The following is a 12,092-nucleotide window of genomic DNA, read 5'->3' as shown; positions in this document are numbered from 1 at the left end:
AATCAAATGGGGAAGCAGTAGATGTGATATATCTCAATTTTAGTAAGGCTTTTGACATAGTCCCACATGACATTCTCATAAGCAATCTAGGGAAGAGTGGTCTACATGAAATTACAGTGAAGAGGTGCAAAACTTGTTGAGGACTGGCTTAAACAGTAACTATCAATGGTTTGCTGTGAAACTGTGGGGGACAGATCTAGTGGGGTCCAGCAGGGGTCAGTCCTGGGTCAAGTACTATTCAATATTTTCACTAATGACTTGGATACTGGAGTGGAGAGTGTGCTTATAAAATCTGTGGATGACACCAAACTGGGAGCAGATACAAGTACTTCGGAGGACAGGATTAGAATTCAAAACAACCTTGAAAAAACGGAGAATTGGTCTGAAATCAACAAGATGAAATTCCGTAAAGACAAAAGTGCAATGTACTTCACTTAGGAAGAAAAAGAAATCAAATGCACAACTACAAAATGAGAATGCCGAGGCAGCAGTACTGCAGAAAGGGATCTGGGTGTTACAGTGGATCACAAATGGAATACAAGTCCACTATGTGATGAAGTTGGGAAAAAGGCCAATATCGTTCTGGGGTGTATTAACAGGAGTGTTGTATGCAAGACATGGGAGGCAGTTGTCCTGCTCTATCCTGCACTGGTGAGGCCCCAGCTGGAGTATTGTGACCAGCTCTGGGTGCCACACTTTAAGAAAGATGTGGAAAATCTAGAGGAGAGCAATAAAAATTATAACAGCTTTAGAAAATCTGATCTATGAGGAAAAGTTTTAAAAAATGGCATGTTTAGTTCTGAGAAAAGACAACTGAGTGGGGACCTGATAGTCTTCAAATATGTTAAGGGAGGATGGTGATCAATTGTTCTCTATATCCACTGGAAGTAAGACAAGCAATATTGGGCTTAATCTGCAGCAAAGGGAAATTAGTTCAGATATGAGGAAAATGTTTTTAAATATAAGGATAGTTAAGCACTGGAATAGGCTTCCAAGAGGGGTTGTGGAATCCCTGTCATTGAAGGTTTTTAAGAACAGGTTGGACAAACACTCATGGGCAGCCTAGGAATACTTGGCTCTTCCTCAGCACCATGGGCTGAACTACACAACTTCTTGAGGTCCCGTCCAGCCCTGCATTTTATGGTTCTATAAAAGCTTGTGCTTTAGTCACTCATTGACTTAATAAATGATACTACAGCACCAGGAATATAGAGGACTGTGTCTGCTTCCAATTGCCTCTGGTGCAGATACAGTGGGGAAAAGTGAAGCTTCAGGGAGGTCTCATCTATCTCTTCCACATTTGGTTGCAATGAGGCAGCACAACCTAATTTTGTATCAGATGCAGTACAGTGATAGTTCTGTGTGGGGCCACCCCATCCAGCCCATCTCTGCTCTTCTGTCCTCTCCCTGTCATGCGCTACTTGCCAGTTCTCCCTTCTGGCTCGAAGCTGCAAGGACCAGGATGTCCTAATTTCAGATTGACCAGGAAGACTGGAAGAAGTTCTATCTATGAGACAATGTATTTCTAGACAAAGAGATGCAGTGGCTCCTAGGGAAAGGCAAAGACTTGCAATCAATCAGTCAGAAGTTTGTGCTTCACTTTCCTTTCTCACTCTCTGTCTTTTCTGGTCTTCAGACAAAAAGGTGGGAAACCAGACATGGTCTGACAGTTAGAACAGGGAGCAGGGGCCAGGATGGCCAGGTTCTACCTCAGCCTCTGGCACTGATTCAGCAAATTATTTCACCCTTCTGTACTTCAGTTCCCATAGCTGTAAAATGAGTACAGTAATTCTTACCTACCTCTTGCAAGTATGCGGAGCGAGTCTCAATTAATGTCTGAAAGCACTTCAAGCTCCTTCTGGTGAAGGGTGATATAAGAGTACAAATCACAACTTTTAGTATGAATAACAAAAAGTTACTGTTAGAATTCCAAGTAAATCTGGAAACTTGAAGCTGTTTACCTTGGTATGTCATTCTAAGAATGGATCCAGTGACTGACAAGCACTTTGAGCCATGTGGAATTTGTCCACTGCATTTAAGTGGTTGATTAAACGTAGCTTTTTAGCTTGTCCTCTTGTAGATGGCAGTTATATTGCTGAAAAAGTGAAAACGTTAATGAGACCACTAGTGAGGGACTCCTATGTAGAATACAGCAAACAGATGGTTTAATAGTGCACCACAATGCTATGCAACTGCCTCTGGCAACACCCAAAAGAGAATACCCTACCTGATCAAAGCTGCAGGAGGAATTTGGCTGGGACAGAGGGGTTAATGGATGCATTTCCCTTCTCCCCCGCCCCCTTCCTCACTCAAATGGCCAAGTCTGAAAGAAATCGAGGTGACATATTCACTGCCTAGCCCATGGTTCACAACAATGCGGTGGTAGAATGAACTTAGAATAGACAGTGTTGAGAACAACAATATGCTCTGTTGCTAATTTCGAGGTTGCCTTTACATACAGTGTAGCATAGGGAAAGTGGAGAGCACTTACAGATATTTTCAGCAATGTCTGTCTTCTTGCATCATTACCTTCTATTGTGTATACAGCTTGGTAACCGTCTGGAACCACACAATCTAAACAAGCCGGGCTTCGTGCTCAGGCCTCCCACACAAAATGGGTGGTGCCGCTGATCTTATCCAGGCTTGTCTTCACAGCAATTTTAACCTGGTGGGAAAGCGTGTTATAGCCCAACAGTCCCCAGAGCGTGTTCTACCACAGTCAAGTCTTGTATGTGTAGATGACACCAACACATGATTTAATCAGCTTACAGAAACATGTTCCTGTAATGCCCGAAGCTGCTGTAGGTTTGGTGACATGGGTTATAACAAGGGATGTGTCCTATCAACACAGGCAAGACCAACCTGTGTTAGATAACTTGAGTGGCCTGACGGAGGACTATCTTTCTAAAGTGGATTGGCTCCAACCCCAAGTGTATACGAGGCCAGAGTCAAACACGGACAACAAACGGTTAGGCAGCTGGTGTGCTTCTGCAGCACCTATCCCACTGGGTCCTGGTCCTTGACAGGGTCTCCTAAGGGCTATAAATAACAACAACAAACAACACAGAAGGTTCCAGAGGAAAGAACGAGAGATGAAACTGTCTCTAAGACTGACAAAGTGTCAAGTTCATGGAAGTCAGTGGTGTGTCAGTAATCAGAATGCCGCCTGGAGCACACACAACACACTGAGAGGGTGTTCAATGGAAAAAAACCCTATCCATAGCTTTGAGAGCAGGTGGCCAAGGCACCGTGCACTATTTCTGATTTTATCCTCTGGTGTGGCACTCTTATGGCTCAGTGTTAAAACCTCCATGCTGTTAATAACAGGACTGGGTCCCTTTAGCTATCCAAGAGCTGCAATGTGGCCCTGACTCTGACCACTCCAGTTTTAAACCAGCAAGACTCTACTGCTTTCCAGATTCACACTAGTGCGAGTGACTGGAGAATCAGGACCTTTAGATATTGCTTCTGTATTTTTAAAGCAATAGGAATTTGAAGCAAGCACTCAAGAAGTAATTAGGTCATGTTTAGGATTATAATTACTGGGTTAGTGTGCCATTCCCTTCAGTACAAGAAAAGCAATGCAGCTGTGTTGAGAGTAGCAAGAAGGTGCCTGTCAGAATTACCCAATAGCCTGAGATTAAAATCAGCACCAGATGCATGTGTTTCCCTTTATGCATTATTATGCAAGGGCCTGGTGAGGTGACTGTTAATGATCTGCATCTTTGCTATTGATTAACTTATCACCATCCAGTGTTCCACTTCCTCACTGCAACAGGAAGCCAAAATGTCACTTTAAGCTTGGCTAATGCTGTTTTTTTCTGGGAAGAAGAAAGCGCCATAGAGCGACTATTGAAAGGCCGTCATGTGACCAGAGAGCAGAGCAGAAACTGCATGAAGCAGAGGCTGCCTAAACAGAGTCAGCTGGGGTTTGTTTATAATCCATTAAATGTCAGCTCATCTGGTCTTTACAACTGACATGCAATGGGATCAAAATGTCATTGAGAGAGAGCAAGTCTTGTGGCTAAAGCACAGGGCATCTAGGGTCTATTTCCAACTCTGGCACAGACTTTATTGCGTTACCTTGGCTGAGTCACTTAATCTCTCTGTGGTTCTGTTCCTCATCTCTAAAATAAGGTTAATAACATTTCCTTTTTCTGTCTTCTCCTGTCCTGATTGGTGGGAGGGGTGCAACTGTGTGATTAGTTAACCCTTCCTATTCCTCTGGGCGGAGACTAAAATTATGCTCTCTCTTTCACTTAAAGGAAATATTTATGAAAAGAAAAATATGCCCAGGCTGTGTAGGTTGCAGAGAGGAGACTAGCACCATCTGCTGCAAAGGAAATGTGCCAGACATGGTGCCCAACAGGACAAAGGGGCGATGCCAAGGGATATGGTGCCCAAAGGGCCAGAGCGAAATACAGGACTGAGTCAGACAAAAATAAAACAGAAAAATATTCTGAGAAGTCACTTGGATCTCCCCTTCCTCTCTGGGTACTCCCCTTATTTGCTGTTGCCCTGGCATAATGGCATTGCATTGTTCCCCTGGTGAACGTGTCACCAACCAGCTCCGGTGTTAATGGGGCTATTCAGCAATATAACCATGCCAAAGCGCTTTCCTGGCTGGCATAAGGTCACTACAGGACAATGTGTTTTCCACAACATGAGACAGCGGGCCAGATTCAGTCTTCTCCATCCGGAGCCAGCCTTCACAACTCAGAATGAGCCTGTAGACCAATGTCCCATCCCCATGATCACACCCCTCTATATACGATGAACTTTCGGAGACTGAAGAGTCTTTGGAGTAATTTTGTGTGCATGTCCCCTTCCACCCACCCCCACATGTTCAGCCCACCACCAGCACCTTCATTACTGAAGTGGAGTCCACCTGTTTGTGCTGTGCAAAGTCATCAGTATTTCAAAACAACAATCCAAGGGCCAGTTCTCCATGTAAGGGTTGGGGGCTGCAAGGTTTTTATGTGCAATCTGATAAATGTTCTCTGACCTTTCCACCAGTTATTTAACTACAGAGCCCAGAGAAGCCAGCAATATTAAGATGGGTTAAAATAACACAATAGAGGGAAGGAAGCAATCCCCTGGTTACATATTGACCATGTGAGCCCAGGTCTTATGATAACCAGCAAGAGATGGACTTCAACAATTCCATTGTGTCTGGCACTGTCTTCAAGTAATGTTGCAGCTCTCAGCTCCTCCTCTGCATCTGGTTAATACTTTGCAGAAGGAGAGAGGAGACTGCAATGGCAGCTGGACTAAGGTTTCTGGGAATGTCCAGTTGTTCTGGGCCTCCTTCCAGAGTCCTCCCCTTACCCAAGCATAGCAGGAGTGCCTACCTTCTCAGGAGGCAGAAAAAAAAACTGGGCCTCGTGCCTCACCCTTCACTTGAGGCATGTGTGATATAGTGCTGCAAACCTCTTGTGCTGAGCCTGCATTCCTTGAGCTCCCTACACTCCTTCTGACGACTTGGGGAGCTTTATGTAAGTCAGGCAAGCATGATTTGGCCGCATACATATTTATTGCAGCCATAGAGGGCAGGGCTGTATTCTGTCCTGGACAGGGCCCACAGAACTCCCTCTGAACTCAACAGGTTGTATTCTGCCCCTAGTTACACACTGGAACCCTAGTGAAATCAATGGGGCTGCATGCATGTAAAAGGATTTGGCCTACATGGTGTTGTACAGACTTTTTGAGAGGAGGGTGGGCAGAGTATGTGGCTCCCCCCAAGGCAGGTAGTGTAGTCCAATGGAGAGAGCACGCATGAGAGGCAGGAGAAATGGGTTAGATCCCCAGTTCCATCAATGACTCAGCATGGCCTTGGGTAAGTCATTTAAAGCAACGTAGTGATACCGAGCACCAGCTCCTTGGGGCAGTGACTGCCTGTTATTTGCAAAGTGCTTTGCCAGCTGTGGACTAAGCATTATGAGGTTAAATCTAGTCTACAATATAGAGGGGCTGATTCTGGTCTCCCACTGAGCCAGAGGGTGTATAAAACATGGCTTGCAGGGGAGTCAGTCCTGATCTACCCTGGGGTGAAAGCACACAGTATGAGAACGAACATTTCCAAAAAGGAGGGCCACCCGGGGGGGGGGGGTAAGTGGGGCAATTTGCCCCAGGCCCTGGAGGGGCCCCACAAGCCCTGGCCCGGTGGTGGTCCAGGTCTTCGGCGGCGGCGGGGGGCCCTTCAGTGCTGCCGAAGATGCGGAGTGACTGAAAGGCCCCCCTCTGCCAAAATGCCGCCAAAGACCCAGACAACTGCCTGGTGAGTACAAGCACCGCAGCTCCCCTGCTTTGCCCCAGGCCCCCTGAATCCTCTGGGCGACCCTGCCAAAAACTCCTATATAACCACCAGGATTACAAAAAGCCCAAACCTGTATTTGATCCCAGTGTGGAGTGGGAGCCGTAATCATGCTTTTTAGATGATGAAACGGCAACAAGACTTTTAAAATTAAATTGCAAATAGGACTTGACCTCATGTTTAGAGAAAACAACATTTTACTACACGAAAGGAAGGACGGGCTTGTGGCTAATAGAGTGGGTTCAACCCCAGGTTCTGACACAGATATCTCATGTGACCTCAGACAAGTCAGTTAATCCTTCCATGCCTCTGTTTCCCATCTGTATAATGAGGACACCAACCCTTCCTTTGTCTGTCTCATCTATTACAATGATAAGCTCTTTAGGGCAGTGTCTGCACAGCACCCAGCACAATGGGGCCCTGATAGTGGTTATGGCCTCTAGGTAACACTGTCACACACGTTTTAAAACAAAGCCTCCTATTAGCAGCAGTGTCATTTCCATTGCTGCTGTTTTCAGGCTACTGTAACTTTCAGATTAAAAAAAAAGAAAACTCTTTGGGAAGAACTCGCTCCTGCACATTGCCATCCCAAAGATCATTAACTCAAATACCCTGCAGCTTTTTTGATTTACCACAGCAAGTAGGAAATTGGTGTTTTTCATTAAGAAACTTTTCAGGTTCATCAAGTTGTCTTGGGTAGCTCAATAGAAAGAGTCATCTTTAAAAACAAATTCACAATAGCCTTGGTCATCATTTGGGTCTGCAGCCTTGGACTGTTAAAAGTGACTGCATGTTGCATTGTGGCCTAAACGCTCCGGTGATGGGCACAACAGACATACAGATAAGATCAATGGGTAGCAGTGTCATTTTCTGTGAGAGACAAGGTGGGTGAGGTAATGTCTTTTATTGGACCAATGTCTGTTGGTGAGTGAGAGAAGCTTTTGAGCTGCACAGAGCTCTTCTTCAGGGCTGGGAAAAGTACTGAGAATGACAACGCTAGATTCAAGAATCCTTTATTTCAGGGTGTGCTGCTATAGCTGTCTTCCCTCTTACGAATTGCACCTTGCTATGTGAAAATAAGTAGTCAGCACAGTGATATTCAGACCTCAGTGGTTCAGGAACCAAATGAGCAATCAGTATTGCCCAAAAGAGCCCCAGTAGTGTGAATTCAGTGTTTCATTTACTATAGTACTAAATATTCATATTTAAACAGTATGATGGGAAATATTTAATGTATATATATATTATTCTCACAGCAAAAAGACTGACCAAGTATTATTATTTAATCAACTACAATTGGTTTATAACATAGTAAAAGCCTCCTGACTGGTTAATAATTAAAATCACAGTATTTTAAATGCTGCAAACAGCTGCAGGACACATTAAAGAGTCACTTGCAGCTCACAAACCTCAATCTATCACTGAGTTAGCATATATTCTAAAGGACCATTCAAGATGAAGTGACCTGTTAGCACCTCTGCAGTCAGTCATCGGACAAAAAGCAGGTTACCGCATTCCAGGTTGTCGTAATAAGTCATAAATCCTAGTGTTGAGCAAAGTCATGAATTTAAGTGCCCAGGTTCGTTGTTTGAAAGTGTTGCATGGGTTACCTTTGAGGATCTATCACTCGATGTCTGACCCCTTTGGGATCACTTCTTCTCTTTGGCATTTTAAAGCACACAGATTAAACATAGCAAGATGCAGTTCATAAGAGGGCAGCCCGCTAGAGCGCCACACCTGCAGTAAAGGAATGCTGCTTATTTCTAAAACTGCAGAGTCACTGCAAGTGCTTAATCTGAATGTAAATCAGTTTAAGGACTCGCTAGGCAAACAGAATGGTTCTCTTTTTGGTGCTGTCCCTTCCTATTCCTAGGTGAGGGAGCCACCTGGTGGCTATTTTCCTCTCTTGATTTCCAGCTGCACTATTTTTATATAAATAAAAGTGTCTCTTGAATGTTTATAACGTCCCTTATAGCTGTTGGGACCAGATTCTCAGGTGAAAAGCCAGGACCACTGGACAGGGTACCAGCGTGTGCAAGGGAGTTGAACCAGTTTTTATCTATGCAGCCCACTCACTATTTCAATGTCCCCCTTCTCTCAAACTCATGCTGCCCTCTCCTCCAAACTAGTCCCCATCTCCCTCAAAACATGTTGTTCCCCTACCTGGTTGCAGATAGTATCAGTGCTGCTGCTGGCCCATCCGTGCTTCTCCTTCCTTGGTCTCCCAGCCCCTCCAGGGAGAACAGTCTCTCCAAACCAGCACAGGCCCAGTAACAGGGACAGCTGAGGGGTCTAGGCATGTGACAATGGAAAGCAATCACAAAGGGCATGGCTTTCTTCTAGTACTGAACAAGGAACTTTGTTACAATAAGGGAAACACCCTGATCCCTAAAGCTACCTTGTCTGGCTCTCCTTCAGTGCAAAACTTCAGCCTAGAACTTTTCCCAGCCCCTCTCTTGCCTGGTCTCCTGCTGCAGATTTAAAGGGCCAGGACACAGGGTTCTCACAGCTGTGTCTGTATTTCACTGGGCCATTCAGAGAGCAGGTTCCTTGCTCTGGGAACACACCAGGTTCATTTTGCTATTTCTTCACAGATGACATGATTTTGGCTGGGGCTAGTGACTGTCTGATGATGACAGGAGACGCTCCATCTCTCCCCCAAATTCCAGCCAGGGCAGAGCTGAAGAGAGGGAGGGGAAAGGAGACAATTGTACCAGGGTCCAGAGCTCTGGGTGGGTCCACAAAGTCTATGTAAATAAAGTGAAATGGGAGTGGGGGCCCAAACAAACATGTTGTACTGGGGCCCCAAATTTCTCTTGACTGGCCTGCCCGGGTGGATCCCCTCTCTGACTTGCCCACCTCCTGGGGAAGAGCAGCCATCCCAGGATGCTTTGGGAGGCAGACCGGCAGGCAGCACATTCCCCACAGAGTGAGATAAAGACAGCTAATGTTACAAATCTGGGCCCTGTCTCAGGGGCTTTACTTATGTTCTTTTCTGCTGTTATTACTCTAAGGCCCTGTTTATTGACCTATGGAAGAGGAATAAGCTATAGTGGGGTAAGACCTCCTTATATTGGTAGGTATATCTCCCCCTGAAGCAAAAGGACAGCGCTCTCCCATGGAGTAGGAGGGGCGGGCAGGCCCTTAGCTGATCCCTGTGGTGCTGGGCTGTAGTCAATGGGGCACACTGGCAAGTGAGGAGGAAGTTTGCTCTCCTCATACCATTAGGGATACACAAAGGAATCCGTCCCGAGGGGCTGCTCACTCAGTGCAGGGCTTTGCAGTCCCTGTGCACCTATCCCGACCTGTGCACCCCCTAAAAGGACAGGGCTGTGTCACAACCACTGCCACGGCCAATTCTCACTAGAGCACAGATTCCTCTCAGTGAAATTGCCAACAAAGCACCCAGCTCGCACCTCAGTGAGATTAGGGATCCACAGAGACTCTAGTCCTCCTCAAAGGAATTGTTCGCCCCTGAAACTCAAGCTTGCAGGGTCAGGAAGAGGCCCCCACAACCCAAGGCTCAAAGGGGTGGAAGGGTTGTGAGCTGCTGGGGTGTCTGTGAGGGGGAGAGGGAAAAAGAGGGTGAAGGGTGGTGGAGGGTGGGTGGAGGTGTCTGGAGGGAAGGTGAAGGTCAGTGGGGCATGGGCAGGGGCTGAAGACCTGTGAGGGGGAAAGATTGTGGAGATTATGGTGTAGCTGGAGGGGGATGGGCTGTGAGGGGGGCATTAGAGTGACTGGAAGGCTGGGGGGGGTGCTATTATGAAGGAGGATGGGGGAAGCACCAGAAAGCTTTTCCCCAAGCAGTGAGAAAGGAGATTCAAAGGGCACAACTCCCCCGGGGAGGAGAGATGAGAGAAACTCCGTCCCGGGACAGGGAGAGAGATGGGGTGGGCTGGATTACATGGCTGGCAGCACTTGTGATGTTATTGGGAATCTCATGGTCTTGGGGGTTTGCTTTGTTTTTTCGTCAAGGCCCCAGCTCATGGAGTCATGCAATTATGTGAGACTCTGCTTTCATTTCAAACAAAGTTAATTGCTAGCCCTTTGGTGGCAGAAAAAAGCTGGCAGCATCAGACTTGCTTTATATACAGTAAAGCAGCCTTTCAAGTGCTAGCATCATCTGGGGGTATTGCTAAACCACCCTTGGTGAGGCGTGGCTTATCCCCTGACTCATACAGTTGCTTCTGAAGACCCATTATCTCCTCTCTGGAATGCAGCAGACACCGGGGATGTCTAGAAGGCTGAGCCTGAGTCCCCTCAACCATTGCAATGGCTTCACTCCACACACATCCCCTCTACACACATGCACACGCACTTCCACTGGAAGTTATTCATGGGGATACTAAAAATATCAACTTGCAGGAGTCTTCAGTTGTCTGAAAGCACATTACAATCCTGAACTGGTAAAGGCTCCAAAGCAACAATCAGCGAGTCAGCAACATGCTCGAGTTTAGCACAGTTAGAATAAAGCTGGACGGGGAAGAAATATTTCCATTTTTTCCCCTGAGTTTTAAGCATTCTTCTTAATGCTCACTACATAATATTTCTCAATGCACAAAACCCCCAAGAGGAGATCAGCACCACAGCAGCTTGAGCTTGGGTCTTTTTTTAACTGATCTTTTTCATGCTTTAAAATATGTATCTACAAAGGCAACTAAAATGCACAGGCATCGTCGCGCACTGTTTGACTTGAAAGGAAGTTGTGGCGTTGATATGAGGTATGTCAGAGACAGGTGAGAGCCATTCATCCCGCTATACTGTACAAATCGGTAAGGATGATATGGAAGGGTTAAAATGAACCAACCTAAGTCAGGAAATGTAGAGTGAAGGACAGAGTTTCTTCCTTGGCTCAGCACATAATCCAGTAAACTTGGTATGGAAAAGTGGTTTCCTGTACTGATCTGAGATCCTCTAAGACACCAAGGCACAGAAATTAGAGTTATGAATGAAGCAGCAGTCTTACCTCTATGCACTTCATTATGTCGGGCTTTTAGCATTAGGAGTAGCAAAAGAGTACTTTGTATTTAACGGTCTTTTCATCCAGCAGAGATTCAGGTGCCCCAAGCTTTACAGCACCACGTACACATCAGATGCCTCGTATTCTTTGTGTCTGAACCCTACTGAAGCCTCAAAGCATGGAATCAAAAGGATTTCCACCCTCACTCTCTAGTCTTTTCCCCCCGTGAAAATTGGTACCACCCAGGTAGGACTCCATGGGACAATGGAGGCCCTTGTTCTACCAATGGGGATATGTAATATGGTACCAGCCACTGTTCTTTTACCCTCAACACCTGCAGACATGTAGCATTTCCGCTTCCCCTACTCACCTTAGCCAAACATCATTAATGAATCATTCTCCTATACCAAAGTCAAGTATCTCTCTGCTGCTTCCCACTATTGCAGCTCAGAATCATTCACAGAGCCAAGTGCCATTGACCCATCCCCGTACTGGAGCACAGTAATACTGCAGCCTCCCTGCACTCAACTAGAGTCCAAAATCTCAAGCATTCCCCAACCTTGAGCCCATACAACTCTCACTGTGGTATAGTAACCTCTGCTTCCCCAGCCCTGGCTATCATCCAGTAGAGTTGGTGTGTTTATTGTTTTGATGGCAGTCTGGCATTTTTGCACTCTTCCCAGCACAATAGTGTATGCGGAGACACAGCCTCTCATTAATATTAGCAGTCAGGTGTGCCAGTCCTGGTTCTCGTCAGTAGGCAGACAGTTCTCCTCAATAAATACTAACTTCCCTCAGATCGGGTTTGAAATCTTAACT

The sequence above is a fragment of the Gopherus evgoodei genome, chromosome 7, assembly GCF_007399415.2.
Source record: "Gopherus evgoodei ecotype Sinaloan lineage chromosome 7, rGopEvg1_v1.p, whole genome shotgun sequence".
Lineage (NCBI taxonomy): Eukaryota > Metazoa > Chordata > Testudines > Testudinidae > Gopherus > Gopherus evgoodei.
The sequence above is the reverse complement of the archived record's forward strand: the minus strand, read 5'-3'. Positions refer to the sequence as shown.